The sequence below is a fragment of the Arvicanthis niloticus genome, chromosome 1, assembly GCF_011762505.2.
Source record: "Arvicanthis niloticus isolate mArvNil1 chromosome 1, mArvNil1.pat.X, whole genome shotgun sequence".
Lineage (NCBI taxonomy): Eukaryota > Metazoa > Chordata > Mammalia > Rodentia > Muridae > Arvicanthis > Arvicanthis niloticus.
This window is the reverse complement of record NC_047658.1, coordinates 95875828-95897839: the sequence shown is the minus strand read 5'-3', so window position 1 is coordinate 95897839 and position 22012 is coordinate 95875828.

Genomic DNA, 22012 nt, shown 5'->3' with positions numbered 1-22012 from the left:
ATGTAGAGGAGGGCTACTGATTTCTTTGAATTAATTTTGTATCCAGCCACTTTGCTGAAGGCATTTATCAGCAGTAGAAGTTCACTGGTAGAATTTGGGGTTGGGGGGTCACTTATGGTATACAATCATATCATCTCTGAATAGCAATACTGTGACTTCTTCCTTTCCAATTTGTATCTCCTTCATTTTTTTTTATTTTTCTTATTGTTCTAGTTAGAACTTCAAGTACTAATTGAAGAGATATGGGGAGAGTGGACAGCCTTGTATTGTCCCCAATTTTAGTGGAATTGCTTTAAGTTTCCCTCCATTTATTTTGATGTTGGCTATTGACTTGCTATATATTGCCTTTATTGTGTTTAGGTATGTACCTTGTAACCCTGCTCTTTCCAAGACTTTTATCATGAAGGGGTGTTGGATTTTGTCAAACACTTTTTCAGCATCTAGTGAGATGATCATGTAGCATTTTTTTCTTTCAGTTTGCTTTTATTGTGGATTATGTTGACGAATTTTCATACATTGAGCTACCCCCACATCCCTGTGATGAAGCCTATTTGAGCCTGTCTTTGATATGTTTTTTTTTAATTTGGTTTGCAAGTATTTTATTAAGAATTTTTGCATCAATGTTCATAATGAAATTCTTTTCCTTGAGTATTTGTGTGGTTTGACAAACTGTGGCCTCATAGAATAAGTTTGGCAGTGTTCCTTCTGTTTTTATTGTGTGAAATAATTTGAGGAGTATTGGCAGTAGCTCTTCTTTGAACATCTGGTAGACTTCTGCACTAAAAACCATCTGGTGCTGGGCAGTGGTGGCGCACGCCTTTAATCCCAGCACTTGGGAGGCAGAGGCAGGCGGATCTCTGAGTTCGAAGGTAGCCTGGTATACAGAGTGAGTTCCAGGACAGCCAGGGCTACACAGAGAAACCCTGTCTCGAAAAAAAAAAAATCTGGCCTAGGACTTTTGGGGTTTTTTTGGTTTTGGTTTTGGTTTTTTTTTTTTTTTTTTTTTTTTTTTTTTTTTTTTTTTTTTTTTTGGTTGGGAAACTTTAATGACTGCTTCTATTTCCTTAGGAGTTACAGGACTATTTGCATAGTTTACCTGGTTTTGATTTAGCTTCGGTAATTGGTATCTGTCTAGAAAACCATCCATTTCATTTAGATTTTCCAATTTTGTACAGGCTTTTGAAGTAAGACCTAATGATTCTTTGGATTTCTTCAGTGTCTGTTGTTATGTCTCCCTTTTCATTTCTGATTTTGTTTATTTGGATACTGTCTCTTGGGCCTTTTAGTTAGTTTGGCTAAGGGTTTCTCTATCATATTGATTTTTTCAAAGAACCAGCTCTTGGTTTCATTGGTTCTTCGTATTGTTCTCTTCATTTTTAATTAACTGATTTCAGCTCTGAATTTGATTATTTCCTGTTGTCTACTTCTCCTGATTGTATTTGCTTCTTTTTTTCTAGAGTCTTCAAATGTACTTATATTAGTGTGGTGGGTGACTCTCCAATTTCTTTATGCGGGCACTTGAAACTATGAAATTTCCTCCTAGAACTGCTTTCATACTGTTCCATAAGTTTGGATATATTGTGCCCTCATTTTCATTGAATTCTAGAAAGTCTTTCATTTATTTTTTTATTTCTTCCCTGACCCAGTGATCATTGAGTAGAGTTGTTCAGTTTCCATGAATATATGTAAGCTTTCTGATGTTTCTATTGTTGAAGTCCAGCTTTAATCCATGGTGATCTGATAAGATGCATGGGGTTATTTCACATCTTCTTATATCTGTTAAGGCTTGCTTTGTGACCAGTTATATTGTCAATTTTGGAAAAGGTTCCATGAGGTGCTGAGAAGAAAGTATATGTTTTTGTGTTTAGTAAAATGTTTTATAAATATCTGTTAGGTCCATTTGAATCATAACCTCTGTTAGTCTTGTTATTTCTCTAATGTTTAGTTTCTGTCTTGATGACCTATCTATTGTTGAGAGTGGGATATTGAGACCTCCCACTATTAATGTGTGGGGTTCAATGTGTGATTTAAGCTTTAGTAGTGTTTTCTATATACATGTGGGTGCTCTTACATTTAGGGCATAGATGTTCAAAATTGAGATGTCTTCTTGGTGAATTTTTCCTTTGATGAGTATGTGGCATTTTCTCCAGACCTTTTTGATAGATTTTAATTTAAAGTCTATTTAATTAGATATTAGAATGGCTAATACAGCTTGTTTCTTGGGTCTATTTGCTTAGGAAACCTTTTTCCAGCCCTTTATCCTGAGATAATGACTATCTCTGTTGCTGAGATGTGTTTCTTGTATATAGCAGAATGATGGGTTCTTTTTACGTATTCATTCTGTTAGCCTATGTCTTTTTACTGGAGGAATTGTATCTATTGATGTTGAGAGATGTTAATGACCAATGATTGTTAATTCCTGTTATTTTGATGTTGGTGGTTGAGTGTGTGTGTGTTTCTTTTCTATAGGTTTTAATGGCATGAAATTATTTATTTCTTGTGTCTTCTTGAATATGGTAGCATCACTGGGTTCAAGTTTTCCTTCTAGTAACCTCTATAGGACTGGGTTAGTGGAAAGGTATTGTTTAAATTTGGTTTTGTTATGGAATATCTTTTTTTCTCCATCTATGGTGATTTAAAGTTTTGGTGGGTATAGTAGTCTGGGATGACATCTGTTGTCTCTTAGGGTCTGCAAGACCTCTTTCCAGTCCCTTCTAGCTTTTAGAATCTCAAATGAGAAATCAGGTGTAATTATGATAAATCTGCCTTTATATGTTACTTGGCCTTTTTTTCCCTTGTAGTTTTTAAAATTCTTTGTTCTGTATATTTAGTGTTTTAATTATTATTTGGTAGGAGAATTTTTCTTTTCTGGTCCAACCTGTTTAGTGTTCTGTAAGCATCTTGTACCTTTATAGGCATCTATTTAGGTTAGAGAAATGTTTTCTATTATTTTGTTGAAGATGTTTTCTGGGCCTTTCAGCTGGGAATCTTTTCCTTCTATTTCTATTATTCTTAGGGTTTGTTTTTTCATGGTGTCTCAAATTTCCTGGATATTTTGTATCATAAATTTTTTAGATTTTGCATTTCTGACTGGTAAATTTATTTCTTCTATCATATTGTCTACACCTGAGATTTCTCTTCCAGCTACTGTATTCTGTTGGTGGTGAATATATCTTTAGTTTCTTTTCTGTTTCCTAAGTTTTCCATCTGTAGGGTTGCCTCAGATTGTGTTTTATTTATTGCTTCTATTTTACTTTTCAGGCCTTGGACAGTTTTATTCATATCCTTCACCAATTTGATTGAATCTTTGTGAATTTCTTTATATTTGTTTGCTCCCACTTTTAATGCCTCTACCTTTTTTAATGTATTTTTCCTGTGTTTCCTTAAGATATTTATTCATGTCTTCTTTAAAGGCCTCTATCATCTTTGTAAGTTTGGGTTTTGGGGTTTTTTTTTTTTTTTTTTTTCTTTTTCGAGACAGGGTTTCTCTGTGTAGCCCTGGCTGTCCTGGAACTCACTCTGTAAACCAGGCTGGCCTTGAACTCAGAAATCCACCTGCCTCTGCCTCCCAAGTGCTGGGATTAAAGGCGTGTGCCACCACTGCTCCGAATAAGATTGGTTTTAAGATCCTTTTCTTGTGCTTCAGTTTCATTAGGATTTTCAGGCTTTGTTGTAGGATAGCTGGGCTCTGGTGGTGCCATATTGCCTGGCTGTTGTTGACTGTGGTTTTACACTATCCTTTAGGCATCTGTTTCCCCCCATCCTCACCCCCGGTGTTGGTTCCATGATCCTGATGACAGCAGGACTTCTCAGGAAGGTTGTGGGTAGCTGTGAGCCAGACAATAAAGGTCAGGGTACCCAACTCTTCTATGCATCAGGCAGACTCTACTCTTCAAGCTGTGTCCCAGTCAAACCCAACTGGTATGGTGGGCAGATCCAACTAGGATGGGATTGGTGGAGCAGGGTTCCAAAATGGTTAGTTTTTGGGTCTCCAAAAGTTTCCATGGGGATGCAACATACTCTCATGGTCCTGCAAGGCTACTCTGGGCTGAAATCCAAGCTGAAAACATATACATCATATGTATATGTGTATATATATATATATATATATATATATATATATATATATATATATATTCAGGTACAAAATATCCAGAAAATCTAGAACAACTAAGAAAAGACCAACTCTCCAGATAATATACTAGAGAAAAAAAAAACAGGTCAAAGGCACGGAAAATATTTTTAACAAAATCATAAAAGAAAATTTCCATAACATACAGAATATAGTACCTACCTATTGTTGAAGACTGCCCTGCCCCATGCTTGGGGGCCACTATGTTGCTGTCCACACTGCCCCACGCTTTGGGGCTAAGTGCTCTGGTCAAGAGAGAGAGTGGGGGAAGGAGGGGAAGAGACGAGAAGAATGGAGACAAACCAGAGTGTGCGACAAGTTTCATTTCTCATTTATTGTCTCCCTATTGTCTCTCTCTTATTGTCCCCTCCCTCTTATTGTCTCCCTCTTATTGCAAGGAAATTCTGGGTATTTATAAGCACAAGCAGGGGAACACAGCTGAAGACACTTTACCATGTATGCACCATGCAGCTGGGGTCACTAAACAGCAAAGCAAGATATGTGGGATAAACAAGATGTTTATCAGAGTGTGCTCAACTGTTGTAGGCTGTTGAAAGACAAGTCTCTTGTCAGGGTATATGGCTCGAGATGGCTACAAAGTTGATAGCTGCTTTCTGCTAAAAGTTGGCTCCCAACAACCTATCAAGGTACAAGAATCATACAGAGCATTAAATAGACAAAACCAGAAAAGGAAACCCCACATGACACACAATAATCAAAACACTAAATTAACAAAGAAAAAAACATTAAAAGCTGCAAGGGAAAAGACTGAGTAGCATGTAAAGGCAGACCTATTAAAACAACCTTTGACTTTTTAATAGAGATTCTAAAAGTCAGAAAGCCCTGGACAGATGTTCCACAAAATCTAAGAGATTACAGATGCCAGCCTAGACTACTATACTCGGCAAAACATTCAATCAGTATCATCAGTAGATGGAGAAAGAAAACATTCCATGATATAATCAAATTTAATCAGTATCTATCTATAAATCCAGATCTACAGAGGTGCTAGAAGAAAAACTTAAACCTGGGGAGATTGCTCACACCCAAAAAAAACATAAGGAATAAATAATATCAGACCAGCAAATAAAGGGATTGGGGAAACCATGCCACAACAACAAAATATCAGGAATCAACAAACACTGCTCTTTGATAACTCTCAACATCAATGGTCTCAATTCCTCAATAAAAAGACATGGATATGGGGCTGGAGATATGGCTCAGTGGTTAAGAGCACTGACTGCCCTTTAGAGGTCCTGAGTTCAATTCCCAGCAACCACAGGGTAACTCACAATCATCTGTAATGGGATCTGATGCCGTTTTCTGGTGTGTCTGAAGATAGCTATGGTGTACTCACATTAAATAAATAAATAAATAAATAAATAATCACCTCACGAAAATGATATTCCAAGCAAATAAATTTAAGAAGCAACCTGTGTGTCCATTTTGCTATTAAACAAAACAGACTTCAAACCAAACTAGATAGAAAAGAACACTATATTCTCATCAAAGGAAAAAAAAATCTACCAAAAGGATATTGCCATTTTAAACATCTATGTACCAAACAAAACAGCACCCAAGTTCATAAAATAAATACTACTATAGCTACAAATCTCATATTTACCCTCACACAGTAATAGTCAGTGCTTCAGTACCCCACTCTGGCCAGTTCACAGGTCACCCAGACAAAGCTGAAACAGAAATGCTGGGGCTAAATGACGTCATAAACCAAACGGACCTAACATATTTACAGAACATTTCATCCAAACATAAAAGAAAATGCCTTCTCCTCAGCAGCTCATGGAACTTTCTCCAAAATTGACCACATGCTTGGATACAAAGCAAGTCTCAACAGATACAAGAAAATTGAAATAACCCCCGCATCCTGACTACCACAGAGTAAAGCTGGATATGAACAATAACAGAAATCGTACTAACTTGTGGAAATGGAGCGACTCACTACTGAACGAAAAATGAACCAAGACAGAAATTTAAAACTTTCTGAAATCGAATGAAAATGAATCCACAAACACCCAAACCCATGGGACAAAATGAAGGCTGCTCTAAGAGGCAAGTTCTTAGCAGAGAGAGACTGGGGGGGGGGGGTCCCATAGCAAATTAACAGCACACTATTTGATCTAGAACAAAAAAAGAAACCATACCCAAAAGGAATAGACATCAAGAAATAACTAAACTCAAGGCTGAAATCAGTAAAATAGAAATGTGTGTGTGTGTGTGTGTGTGTGTGTGTGTGAGAGAGAGAGAGAGAGAGAGAGAGAGAGAGAGAGAATTGCAAAGAATCAATGAAAGAAGGAGTTGGTTCTTTGAGAAGATCAGTAAATTAAATAAATCAAGTTTAAGTCAAATTAAATAAAAGGCAGAGAGAGAAGATGCAAATTAAAATTAGAGACAAAAGGATGGACATAACAAAAGACACCAGGAAACTCAGAGAATTGTAAGGACACACTTAAGGCCCTGCATTTCCCCATCCTGGCCATGGCAGCCTGCAGTGGCAGGAGGAAAGACATCCAAACACCTGCTGTGGGTACCACTGTGATGGATGAATGTGTGATGGGGAGATGGGAAAGATGGAGTACACGGTGGAGGCGAAGCTGAGGGGTTCATACTCTGTGGGGGAAAGTGAAACTGGTGACTCGACGGCAGTGAGGAATAGGCAGATATGAGGTGGCCTGGGCTGCCACCAAGGGCCATGTCTGGGTCTGTGGCCCTGCTGCAACTGGGGTGTATGTCAATGTCTATGGCTTGAGTTACCACCAAAGGCCAAGCAGGTGTCCTATGGTCTGGGCTGCCACTGAAGACCACATGGATATACAAGGGCCATGTGCCTGGGGCATAGGGGGCATGGAGGAAGCAGGAAGAGACATACATGTTGATCTGAGTGGCCTGTGCTGCCACCTGAGGCCATAGGGACATCCAGGCCCAGACTGTTCCCAGGGGTCATGTCTAGATCTGTGTTCCTATGGCAACCAGGGTCCGTGTTGATGACCCAGGCCCATGCTACCACCAAAGGCCATGCAGGTGTCCCTGGTGTGGATTGTCACCTGAGGCACTGTGTAGAACTGGCCCCACCTCTCATCAACCACCTCACTTGGGTAAGCTGGCCCTGCCCCTTGCCTAGGCAGTACAGTAGAGCTGACCCTGATGAGCGGGAGCAGATGAGCCAAGCATGAGTGATGGAGAGCTTGTAACAGTGAATTGTTCCTCGGCTCTGAGCTCCCAGCAGGTACGTGCGCACCTCTGCACCCTCTCAAGAGCTCTGGATTCACGAATGAAAAACACGCGTGCAGCGTTATTTTTAATATGCCTTACAATGGCTGGGCACTTCCAAACTCCTCACAGCTGGCACACACTCCCCTCCCGTATTCCTGAGTTAACTCTTTCTAAATCTCCGTCTTATTTTTGCTGCTGTTTCCTTCTGGGCAGCACTCCCATGGGCCGCTTTCCCTTTGCACCTACATTGCTGGATGATTTCTCTTCCGCATTTCTTAAATCTGATCTCTCTGCTTCCTTTCATGGCGATTCTGTCCTCCTCTCCTCTGCGTTTCTTGCCCGGGAATCCTAAAAGTCCAGGCTCTTTCACTCTGCCCAACCACTGGCCATCGGCCCTTTATTGATAAACAAAAACCAATTGAGGACAGAGACCCTCAGCGTCTGGACATGCAGATTCTCATGTGATTTGGGGAGTCGAATTAAGACAAAACATTAGAACCAATCCTCAACAAGGCTGGCCATGCCCCTGCCGTGGGGTGGCTTGGGTGAAGGAGAGATGCTCTCCCTCCTTTTTGCCCCTCACTGGCTGTAATACTCTGGGCCCTGCTGGGCAGCACAGAAAAATTCTGGTGAAAGTGCAAACTTGTACAGCTACTATAAAAATCAGTGTGGTGGTTCTTCAGGAGAATATTCTATTCTGGGACTAGATCTACCTCAGGATCCAGCTGTACCACTCTAGCATATGCTAGAGGATATTTGATCACACTGCGAACCCAAAGATTGTTTAAAAAAAAAAAAAAAAAAAAACAACCTGTTTTTAGTTGTGTGGCTCAGCCCTAACACACACCTTTAATCCAAGAGCTTTCTGTGTATTGTAAACAGGATTAAATAAAGTCAACCACAGGTCAAGAAGCAGAGCAAGCAGCCAGTTGACAGGGGGTGAGCATAGGAAAAAAACAGTAAGAGGAAGTCAGGAGGACGGATAGAGGACGGCACAAGAAGTAGAAGGGAGGAATATTCAGTTTGAAGGGGTTTTGAGACTGCATGGAGAAGGACATTTTCTTTTTCCTTTTGGGACTTTTGACGAGGAGGAAGGTCAACTGGATGCTTTCTTTGCTTCTCGGAGCTAGCAGGCTTTCACCCCAGCATCTATCTCCGGAATCCTCATTGCTAAAATTGATAAGATTTTGTTAAAAACAACAGGCATATACCCAAAGGAATCTACATCCTACTACAGAGATACTTGCTCAACCATTCCACTGCATATTCATAATAGACAGAAATGAATGGAAACAACCTAGATATCCATCAATGGAAGAATGGATAAAGAAACTGTAGAACATTTACCCAATGGAATATTACTCAGCCATTAAACAATGGAATCATAAGACTTGCAAGTGAGTGGATGGTGCTAAAACTTCATCCTCAGTGAGATAACTCATACCAAAAAGAGATAAATATTAGTTTGTATTCACTTATATGTGGATATTAGCTGGTGAGTCTTCCATAAGCAGGTTACAATCCACATAACCACAGAGTTTAGGCATAAAGTAAGGGATTAGGAGGTAGGAAGGGATCTCCCTAGAAAGTGGGAATTGAATAGGTAGTCACTGGTGGTTGGGGGAAGGGAGAACCAGAACAGGAGGATCAAATAGTCAGGGAGGGAAGAAGAGGGCAAGGAAGGGAATATGGGGAGGGACAGCTAAAACAAAGGGCTACTTGAGGGGTCGTGTGGAAAACTAATACAGCGGAAACTACTTAAAGTATATGCATATATGAAAAGAATCACCAAATAACAGGAGAGGAGAGTCCCAACTAGACATCTCTCGTCACCAAATGAGACCTCCAGTTCTGGAAATGGATTACATTTAATTGAGTTGTTGGCTAAAGAGGACCCGTAGAAATCCCCAAACAACCTGAATTATTGTCAAGACTATTGGTTGCTCTCCACAAAATGATGGTAAGGCCCTTTCGTTGAAGACAGCACTTACACAACTCATTGAACACAGGGAAGTCCAGATGGTGCCGACCTAGAGCCTTCATCCCTACTGACTGGTGTTCATGGTACCAGAAGGAGCTCTGCATGCTACCGGAAGAGAAAGGTAAACACCAACCCAGACACAAACGCTTTGATCTACAATGGTGACCTGTCTGCACAATATGCTGATACTTACTGGCACAAAGTTTATGGGAGTAACCAACCAATATTTGTTTTGGATTTAAGGCCCACTTGATGAGAGGGAACCCATGCCTGACACATAGGCCAAGGACCTAGGGAAAATCCAATACCACTGTTCTGCTAAACAAGCATAGCAATAAAATGATTCCTAACAACATTCTGCTGTATTCATAGATCCGTGTCTCACTCAGCCATCACCAAAGAAGATTCTTCTTGTGGGAGATGGGAACTAATACAGAGATCCACAGTCAGACAATGTGCAGAGTGAAAGACCTCAGTCCTAAATGAGATGTGTCCATCAAGTCCCTCCCCTCAGTGCTCAGGGAACTTTGCTGAAGATGAGATGGAAAGGTTGTAAGAGCCAGAAGGGATAGAGAACACTGGGGAAAGGCAGCCTTCCAAACACAATAAGATAAATGCACATGTGAACTAACAAAGACTGTGACAGTACACACAGGGCTGCACAGGTCTAACCCAGATGGTGTACCAGCACTGAGAGGGGACATGGACACAAGCCCCCAATGCTAACCCAGAATCTATCTCCAATTGACACCTGCTCACAAAGGAAAAAAAAAAATTTCCTCCAACAGAATTTCATTGGATATGCAAACCACTCTCAATGACAACTCCCTTGCCCAACAGTAAGTGGCCAACACAAAATGAACTCAATGGTAATTTGGGGAGGGAAGGGTTCATATCTCTCTTACATTTCCATATATCTGTTCATTTTTTGACAGCAGTCAGGCCAGGAACTCAAACAGGGCAAGAACCTGGAGACAGGAGCTGATGCAGAGGCCATGAAGGAATGCTGCTTACTGGCTTGCTCCTCAGGGCTTGCTCAGTCTACATTTTATAGCACATAGGACCACCAGCAAAGGGACAGTCCCACCCACAATGGATTGAACCCTCCTACATCAATTGTGTTAAGAAAATATCCTACAGGCTTGCCTTAGCTTCTGGAGGCATTTTTTTGAATTGAGGTTCCTTCTTCCAGATGATTCTAGGCTGTGTCAAATTGACATAGGTTTAGCCAGAACATTACCCAAACCAGTTGTAAATGTGGCTTTCTGGTAGACTACCTTCTTGGCTCATATATAGAATGTGCCAATTAAAAGAGAGCTTTCTATTGGTTGGGTAGATAGCTCAGTCAACCAAGCACTCACTAGGCAAGAATAGAAACCTTAATTTGACCCCCAGAACCCACATAAATTAGATGTGGGGACTTTATATCTGTACAGCTCTGGGGAGGAAGACTCCAGAGCTGCTTGCCAGCCAGCCATCCTAGTCAAATCAGTGAGCTCTAGGAGGGTCAATTGAGGAAGACACAATTGCTGGCCTCTGGCTTCTACATACTTACACACATGCACACACTCCCATATGCACACATGCACACATTCATGCACACACAGGCATACACATGCCAATAAAAAATACAAATAAAAAAATAAAAAGAACTGACAAATAAATAAATAGAAACTGTCCAAGCCAAAAATAAAAAGAACTGACTTACCTGGTAGCATGAGTCTCCCTTTTATACTTCTTTTCCCTATAATGTCTAGTTACTCACAAAACTTTGTTCATCAATCTAGTTTGTAGAATTCTTTTATCAAGTCCCCTAAAAACAGGCTCTGGTTTTTAATTGGAGTTACACTGAATTTATAGACTAATTAGGTGAGCCTCAACAGGGTTATAATTGTGTCTTCCCACCCACTGCTCTTCATTGATTTACATCTCGTTTTATATCTTTTCATTGGCTTTCCAGTTTTTCTTCATAAAGGTCTTGAGACTTTTTATTATATTAATTCTGTCAGGTCTGTGTAATTTCATGATTTTAATTGCTAATTTATTTTCATGCACATTTTATAATGAGTTATTTCTAGACTAAAAGGGACCACTAGCATTGGCCTTTTCATTCCCCAATCTTGCTGAACTTTTAACTCTCTTATTAATTGTAATGCCTTGTCTACTCTCTTCAGTTTAGCATGTAAATTCTCAGACTGTCGAAAAAGCATGACAGTTTTGCCTCAGCCCTATATTACTTATGACATAGATTCAGCTGTGTGTACAAGAGACACAAATAACCATGGCTTCAAGAAGACATAAATTCAACTAGGCGTGGGGTACACACCTGTAATCCCAGCATTTGGAAAGAAAGCTGAGGCAGAAGGATCAAGAACTAGAGGCCAGCCTGGGCAATTTAGTGAGTTCAAGTCCAACCTGGGCTAAAAAGCAAGACTGTCAAAACAATAACAAACATTTATCTTGTTTCCATGTAAAAGTTTGAGTATAGGAGACTTGAGATGATTCACTATCCCTGCAGTCATTAGGCTAGACCACCACTCTGGAATGTCGTCCTCTCCATCAAGTTGAATATATGGTCTCTTCACACCTCCATGTTCCCTACAGCAAGGCATAGGGCAAATGAAGAAAGTTACACACAGATTCTTACTTCCAACTCACTAGCCAAAATCTAGCTTTAGAGTCTGAAAATGCACTTATTTCACTCTTTCATGACTTTCTGCTTATCATGACATTTTCCAAACTTCCTGAAGTTTTTTTCTTTCCTAGTTATTTGAATCGAAAGCCGAGCTCACTTATTATCTCTCTTGCATGTTTCAAATTACACTTATATCTATGAATTTAATTGTATCATGAAAATATCACCATGTGCCACTTTGTTTTGTTAGGTCCTAAGAATTCTGCATTCACCCCCTTGTGACAGGTTCCTCAAGACTACAGGTAACCAGTGCTCTGTCTTGTGACAGGTTCCCAAGACTATAAGTAACCAGTGTTCTGTCTTGTGACAGGTTCCCCAAGACTACAGTTATCCAGTGCTCTGTCTTGTTTGCTGTAATGATTCAAGAAACTGGCATCTCTGACAACCAATGAGGTCTGGTTGAGAGGTCAGAATCCTCCACCAAAAGTCAACCTCAGACCTCCACAATCATGTGCATATATGTACACACACATGCATACACATGCAAACATGCACACACACATGCACATCCCACAGAGCCCCACACACATATACATGCATGTATCATACATACACACCACACACACATGCACAAACATGTACCACACATACACATCCCACATACCATATAGCTCACACACACGAACAAACATGTATCACACATATACATTCCCACATACCATGTAGCATACACACACATGTACAAACATGTACCATACATAAACACCAGATACCACACACACACAAACATGTATCACGCATATACACCACAAACACCACACACACACACACACAAATGTATCACACGTATACACCACAAACACCACACACACAAATGTATCACACATATACACCACAAACACCACACACACATACACACACACACACACACAAATGTATCACACATATACACCACAAACAGCACACATACACACACACACATGTGGAAAGCTTCTGCTGCGCCCTAAAGATGGTGCCTACTGCCTTAGCCCTCTTGGGGGAAGAAGTCCTTATTTGGTGAGGAGGTTGCACTTTGCCGGTAGCCTGATCTCTCGTCATGAGTGTGAACCTATGGTGGAGCAAAACGTAGTATGGGCTGATGGGCAGTCCACTGGAGGCTACTTAAGCTGCACTCACGGGAGGCACGGGGGCACACCCCTTGATCTTGTAACTGAAAGGCAATTCCTGAGTAAAACTGTCTCTGGAAGGAACTGGTGTGCTAGTCTTTCTTCCCTGCTGGTCAGGGTGGTCGGCGCGGCACACACACACACACAGAATCATCTAGGACAAAAAGCTTTGGGCATATATAAATGTGGGTGGCACCATTTCGTGGGCTTGAGTCCCAGACTGAATAAAAAAGAAAATGCTGGAGCTAGGAAGGCATTTAGTAGTTTAGAGTACATACTGCTCATGCAGAGATCTCAAGTTCGGTTCCCAGCTCACAACCACCTGAAGCTCCAGGGGACCTCACAGGCACCTGCACTGACACGTGCACATACACACACACAGACACACACATGTACATGTAACCAAAACTAAAACATCTTGGGGCGGGAGAGATGTCTCAACAATTAAGAGCAGTTATTATTTTTACAGAGGTCCCCAGTTTGATTCCCAGCCTTCACATGGTAATTCACAACCGTCTATAACTCCAGTTCCAGGATGCACATAACGCACAGACATACATTGAAGAAAAAACATTCATATCCATAAAATGAAACAAATAAGTCTGCAAATATATTTTAATTAATTTGTTAAGGGAGACATCTGTGAGCAGCAGCACTCACTCACCTCTGCCTCTTGACCATGTGATGTAACCAGCCACCTCAGACGCCAGTGTGATCAGCTGCGTATGGCCTTCCCCACCATGGTGGACTGCACCCTCAAACTATGAGCCACAAAAAAACAAAATGGTTTCTTCCTAAGGTTTCTCTTGTCTGGTATTTCATCGCAGCCACAGGAAACCATCGATACACTTCCATAGCCCTCATCTGAGAGAGGTTCACCCCACAGCTACATGATCTAGGTCATTCTCCCCTGACCTCAATCTCATCTGCCACGTCACCTTTGCCTTGAGGGATAGCATAGTCACAGTCTCTGGGGATTTAGGTGTGAGTGCCCAAATGTGCAAGGCTCGATTCCTTCTACCTCATACCCCAGTGTGACTTGTGATTTTCTTACATTTCCAACACAATATACAGATCACACAAAGTCTCACAAATTCACTGAGACTCTCTTGGTGGCATCAAACATACATGAATGATTTTATGGCTCTTCTGGGTTCTGTGCCTAGACTGTAAAGTTAGATTTACCTCCAATAATTGTAAAGAAGCAATCATGTGTTAAACTTTTCTCTCTTGGGAGCAGGAAAGTCGGGTTGACTTGTTGACCTTTGAGTAGTACATGCCAAAATCCCAAATGTGATCCTTGGCTTCTGTGTCTCCTCTTATTTCTATTATAAGGGGCTATATGGATTTCAAGGCTGCCGCGATTACTACATCTTCTAGGTTTGCTCTTCCTTCATCCTCATGAGACACCTTGCCCTGTCTACTGGTTGACTGCTGTTTGGACATAGTTTTGTGAGATTGGGATTTTTGGGGGTGAAGGGTGCTGACTAGTCTTGTGTCACCTTAATACAAACTATAGTCATCAGACAGGAGGGAACCTCGACTGAGAAAATGATTCCTTAAGATCCAGTTGTAAAATGTAAGGCGTATTTTTAATGAGTGATCAGTAGGAGAGGGCCCAGCTCATCCATGGGCTTCTGGTCTTGGATTCTATAAGAAAGCAGGCTGAACAAGCCATGGAGAGCAAGTCAGTAAGCAGCACTCCTCCATGGCCTCTGCATCAGGTCCTGCCTCCAGGTTCCTGCCCTGTTTAGGTTCCTGTTCTTACTTCCTTCGATGAAGAACAGCAATATGGAAGCCAAATAAACCCTTTCCTTCCCATGGTATTTTGTCACAGCAATAGAAACTCTAAGATGGGTTGTTTTGGGTTTTGTTGTTTTCCATTGTTGTTGTTCATGTAGCTCAGAGTAGCCTCGAACTAGAACTTTCGATCTCCTGCCTTCTCCTTACAAATATTAGAATGTAGGCATGTGTTACCATAGCCGATATGTAGCACCGGAGAGCCTTCTTAGGGCTTTTTGTATGCTATGCAAGTAGTCTACATCCACAGCCCTGATAAGAACATTTTGTGTGATGCTGGGTTACTGGGTTTTACTTTGTTCATCTTTGACAGGCATACCTATCTATTCATTCCTATTTGACTATTGCCTCTTCTTTTAGATGTGTCTAAGGAGATAATGTATTGCTGGGTCTGGGATTTGTTCATTCAGCACATCATAGCCTCTCTGATATTTGGCAGACATTTTTCTTTCACAGAGTGTCTACTCTGAAGATATTTAATTATGTCTGACTTGGCCATGACTCCTTTAAGGTACACTGTTCTTCGGCTAGTGTTGGTTCTTGTTAGACAAGAGTCTATGTTCTACCTTGTGCTTCCTTAGGTATGCCCTAGTGGAGAGACATCCTGCTAACCTCCATTCTGCCTAGGGACTCTGCAGTGGTAGCAATGAACCTTGTAACCTTGAGGATATGGGTGTATAATCAATGTGAATCCATTTGTGTGCTTGTTGACCTGCTGATTGTTGAGCTGTTGTTGATAATGGGTTTACTCCAGTTCTGGGTCCCTGTGGGTCCACTTTCCACCTCACCACTGGGGTGCTGGGATGTGGCCACTCGGGGAGCTTTACTACATTCCTCTCTTGTCGACATTGGGGTGCCAGGCTCATAGCATACCAACACCAGCTCAGGGGAGGCAGAATGCAGCCTAAGATAGGGGCACAGCCCATGTTCCTCCAGGTGAGAAATGGCATGGATTGGGGCCAAGGCTGTGGTTCCCAAACTCTTGAGTACCCATATGCTGCTGGAAACCTCAAGGAGTTGAGAATGAGGGGGCTTGTGGGCCAGCTATGAGCCTGGGGGAGGGGGGAGTTGGGGGGTGAGAGAGGGTCCGGCTTACCTCAGGGACCCTAACTGTAAGTCTCAGGAGCTTGGTGAGGCCTTCTGCAGGAGACTTAGATGGTGTTGCTTGGTAGCAAAGGCTTCCACCCACAGCACTTCTTGAGGAAGGAGACAGTCCTTGCTTGTCCAAAATGTTGATTCATGGTGGAAAAATAGAGACATACAATTTACTCAGGGTAGACCAGAGATTAAATACCTTTTGCAGGAAGAAATGTCCAGGAAGGGAAGCTATTGGCTAAACCCTCTGGGGTGGCCCATCCAGTAACCTCCTTAGCATGGAGAACTCTGGACTCCATTCTACATGACCAGTTGTTATGGTCCTCTTAGTGGGGTGTCATGGTCATGTCACGTGTGCTCCAGTACAGGAACTGAGTCAGGAGCAGATTCAAACACCTACTGTTCTCAATGATGAGAATTGCTGGGGTTGGTTCCTTAATCTGCTCAACCTTACCAATTTTTCTGTCTGGTGGCACAGTTCCACTTGTCCCACAGGTCTCTGCCCCATACAAGCCAAGGTCTCCTACTATACCAACCAATGCCCTCCTACCAAAACAATCTGCAAAAAAGATGAAACCCAAGTAAAGCCAGTCCTCGTCCATTGTGCCTTCAGTTTCCTCCTCTATCAACTCCCTACACTCTGCCCTGCACCAAAGATTTGGGAGCCAGTAGCCAAATGAGACTTGAGCCCCATCACCCACCCACCCCTGTCTCTCCTAGGGCACCTGCAGAGTGGGGATCAGAAGCTGCTGACGTCTTGATCAAACGATAAATTTAGCTTAGCTTATAGTAGATTTGTTCTCCTTGTAAGAAATCATGCAGCTGTTTGTTGTCCATAAATCAACTTAATTTATATGTCAAGAATCACCTACAGTGAGGCTGTCTAGAAACTAGAAATTCTTTTTACTTTTACTTTCAATAAGAGATACAGTCACACAACTCAAAATATGTACATGTATGAGACGCTGCTGTGAAGTCCCCTCCATCTGTAGCCACTACTACTGGCTCCTTATTCGTCTTTCCTGGGTCTCAGTAGGAAAATACAAACAAGCATAAGGATGAATTATACACGTAGGTGTGCAAACACACACACTTATTTACCTTCCCACACAGGCCAGCATACAAGCCTCTGTACCCACTTTTTTTTTTTACCTTTGCTGTAGCTGTCTACTGGCTCCTCTTCCTCAGGAAGGTTTGTCATTCTCTGTCACAGCTGCCTAGGACCCTAGATCATGGAGGGCTGCCGTTTATCTAACCATCTCTCTCAGACAGACATTGCAATTGTTTACAGTCTTCTGACGTCACAGCGCTACCTCGGATAATACTAACGTTTAAACAGTGAGGTGGAGGAGATCTATTAACCAGTCTTGGCATTTCATTACAGGCTCGTTTACCAGTAACCTTTCTCCCCCACTGTTATTTCTTCTCCCTGTATTTTTATTTTTCTGGATGTCAAATGTTGATGTTTTATTGCAGTTTGCACGTTGTTCAGGGTCATTTCAGTGGTTAGACATGCACAATAAAAGAGAAAAATGTGCATCTGTGGAAGTCTTGAAAGTTCACAACAGAAGCAAATCTTCAGCAGCCCTGGTGCGAACCAGCAAGGAGTCAGGGATTCTGCAAGCTCAACATGAAGGGTAACAATCAGACACATATGCCTCGCTTTTACCACAGGGTGCTGTGTCTGCCTGTCAGGCCTCAGTTCTCAGAGTAAAGGACACAACAAGATACATAGCACTATAGCTTTCAGAAACCCCATTGCTGCACACTTGTAATGTTCCGAAAGCAGGCAGGGGCCACCATGAACTACAAAAAAGACCCTGTCTCAAAAAAAAAAAATTAAAAACACATGCCACACTTCTTCAATACCCAAGAGAATTGAAAGCATTCTCATGTATAGCTGTGCACGTGCACACATGCACTCCCACATGCACACACACACACACACACACATAAATATGATAAAAAATTAAAAGCTAGACAAAAAAAACAGAACAAAATTTAACTGGCAGCCCCTTCACTGATGCCTTTCTTCTCAGCAGTAATAAGCACCAAATTCTTTTTCTCTATGATCCATTTTGTCATGTGTTCATATGAGTTCAGCAGGAATGACATCATGAGGGTGATGTCATGAAGATGACATTACAAGGTGCTTACCTAGATGCCCAGAACCTTACTAAAGCACTGGGAGGTGAACAGCATTTACATTTCACAGACAAAGAAACCAATGTTCAACCAGTCCAAGAGCAGCCAACATCTATGGGCACCAAGAGGAAGGAGAGAAAATGCAGACTGACAAGCAATGGTGAGTAGTAGTCATGCTTGTGACTAACAGAAACCTATTTGAATATTTTTTTAATTCATAACAGGGGCTGGGCTTATAGACCTGGTGGAGCAGCAGGTCATTATCAGTACACAGGGTCCTGATGGGAAGGTGCCAGGAGACAAGAAAGATAGAGAAGATAAAAGCTGGATCAGGAAGTCTTGTATAAGCTATGTCTCATGCCAAGGGAATTTATTAAGAAATATAGCATCGTACATCCTATTTACAGGGGAAGAATGGCCAAAGTCAGCAGAGAGCTAAGTTAGACAGTGTGGGCAAAGAGAGGACAGGCTACCTCAGACACAGCTGCCTTAGGACTGATCACCACAGCCCAGAAGGAAGAGTTAGATCCTCAGAAACAGCAGCCTTGACTCCTTCAAGGCACTGGCTCAAGCCTCAGACAAGGCCTTGCCAAACACACTCCTGGACAAGGACACAGAACTAAAGTTCCCTTTGTTCCCCCATCAGGGCCTCTGAGAAAAGGCATGGGCTGGTCTAGCACCCCACAGCAGATAGCTCAGTGGGTACATGCATACACATCATAAATGTGAAAGGATAAGAAAAAATGTTCACAGGTCAAGACACAAATTACTGAACAGGGGCTGTCAACATTTACTGAAGAAATATAAACCAAAGGATAAGGACAGTGAGTGAGGTAAATCACATGTTACCTGGCACACCTCCGTGCAGGTGTGCACTGTTACAGCAATTGTTTTGCTATTTTCCCTCCCTGGAGGAAATGTAAAGCAACATCACTCTCCTCCCAACAACAAACCAAGGTACCATTCTGTCAAAGTTCACTTTGGAGTAACAGTGAATTTATTGGGCTTCTTTACAAAGTCTTGCTGTGAAGAAACAGCATAATCTAGGTAACTCTTAATTAAAAAACAGAAAGAAAGAAAGGAAGGAAGGAAGGAAGGAAGGAAGGAAGGAAGAGAGAGAGAGAGAGAGAGAGAGAGAGAGAGAGAAAGAAAGAAAGAAAGAAAGAAAGAAAGAAAGAAAGTCTTTAATAGGGGCTTGCTTACAATTTTAGGTTACTGCATGATGATCATGGCAGGAAGCAGAAGGGTATGGTGCTGGAGAAGTAGCTGAGAGTTTTGCATCCTGATCCTCAGGCCACAGGCAGAGAGAAACTAACATGGGCCTTGTTGGGCTTGTGAAATATCAAGTCCACCCTGCAGTGACATGCTTCTGCCAGGGCCACACCTCCTAATCCTTCCCAAATAGCTCCACTAACTAGAAATCAAGCATCTACATTTATAAGTCTATAGGGGCCATTCTCATTCAAACTACCATATTCTGTCCCCTGGTCTCCTTAAGATTGTAGCCATACAATAAATGTAAAATGCATTGAGTCCAAGACACAAAAGTCTCCAAAACTCCTACCAGTCTTTCACAGTCTCAACACTGTTTAAAAGTCCAGTCTCAGCGAACCACCGGCGGTGGCACAGCCCATAAGGCGTCTGCCTGCAGAGGGCGTGGGTCCCTCTGCAAGCTCTCTCTACTGTGTTCGAATCCCGCTCGTCTCCTGGGGGGAAAAAAAAATCCAGTCTCCTCTAAGACATTCTCTTAAACTGTAAATCCTTATAGAATCAAAATCAAAACACAGATCACATCCTTCCGACATACAATGGCACCAAATCTTGGCATCACCATTCCAAAGAGGAGGAAAGGGAGCACAGTGAGGAATACTGAACCAAAGCAAGAATGAAAACCAACAGGTCAAGTTCCAAACTCTCGGACTCCATGTCTGATGATAGATAAAGGGTTTCTCAGATGACTCTTCCCTTCCAGCTTTGCTGACTATAGTGCACTTTTCTCTCTCTCTTGGGCTGGTTCTAGATCTGCTACTTTCCTTTATAGGTGTCCCATGGCTCTAGCATCTCCAATGCTATTCAGCCTTCAACCTTCAGAGCTTCACGAAATGGCCTCTCTGGTTCTCCATGTAGGGACTCCTCTACCACATAGCTGGCCTCAGTGGTTTTCCTTCCCCACAGAAGGAGGTTCCACAGCTTCTGTCCTCTGTGTTTCTTAACTCTAAAGCCGGAAACAGGTAGCTGAAGCTGCCTAGTTCTTCTGCTTGCTAGGGCTCGAACCCAGACCCCTCCTTGAATTTCATATGTATAAGCTGTCCATTGCTGATGGTTTTCTTTGCTGCTTAAACGTTCCTTTAATCCCCTTGACAAGTTGGAAGCTTAGCTAAATGGGGTCTGACCCCAAGGGCACTACTTACTCCCTTCATTTCATTTTGAATCAGGCTATATGGAGAATCTCTTGTGTACTCTGTGGAAGCTTTGCCTGTCAATAAAAATCGAATGGCCAATAAGCTGAGACAGGATTAGAAAGAAGGTGGGACATCTGGCAGAAAGAGGGGAACTCTGGGAAATAGTCAGGCACGGGAAGATTAACCACTCAGACTCAGAGGAAGTTGGATATATGGAACCGAGGACAGGTAACCAGCCATGTGGCAGACATAGAATAGTATAAATAGATTAATTGAGTTACAGGCTAGTTGGGGTACAAGTCTAGCTTATGACCTAGGCATCTGTTAATAAATAACAGCCTCTGAGTCGTTATTTGAGAACTGGGACTCAGGTGGAAAGGGACCGATTACATCAGCCCTTACTTTTACCTCCTTGAGCACGGGACTTGGCTCCAACATTACATTTCCTGGTGTTCTTTTTCTCCTCAAACTGTGCAGTTTGTATTTCTCTTTGCCCCACTTGCTCCTTTTCATTGTAGACAGGCATAAGAGTGATCCCTAATAACCATGTGACACAGTCACCACTAGGCCAAATTAAAACCTCTACCAGATGACATTAATCCAAAACTCTTCGATTTAGCCTCAAGCACATTCTTAGGACAAGGGCAAGAGACAGCCACATTCTTTGTCAATATATCACAAAGATGCTCTCCAGGTCAGCTGGAGAATATAGTAATATTCTTCTCCTCTGTATTCTCTTGAGCTGCGACCTCAGAGTCCACAGGTGTCCTCAGCACAACTGCCTCCCACACTCCTACTAGGATGGTCCACCAAGCCCTACTCAAAGCATTCAATCTCTTCTCTAGTCCAAAGTCTTCCATATTCCTCCAAAGAACATCATAGCCATACTTGTCACAACATTGACAGTCCCTGGTGCCTGAGTCCCTGCTACCAATTTCTGTCTCAGCTCTGGTTCTATTGCTATAAAGACACACCATGATGAAGGAAGCTTTTAGCTGGGGACTCGCTTACAGCTCCATCACACTGGAGCATGCCGTCTGACCGCACAGGGAGCATCCATTTGGTGTCCATCCAAAGGTGTTTGACAAGTATGACAAGTGTGACAAGTGTGACAAGTGTGACTGTCCTTCCTACCCTCTTGATGTTCCCTACACCCAACTTTGTCGTGTAAAATGAAAACTGCTACTTGAGGAAGCTGAGAGGGAGCACAGTGGCCTCGGCACCAGTCGGGGAATAGTACTTACTGTTGCTGTGACTGCTGGCACTGATGGGTTGGACTCCAAGGACCTTGTTAGGACAGAGTGGCTCTCCCAGTAGCCTCAGCCACCCTAAGACCCTGTATGTTACTATCCTTGGACCAGCTCTGGCAAAGCATCAAGTACATACACTTGGGTTAGAAAAATCCTTTAGAATGGAAGAGCCCAA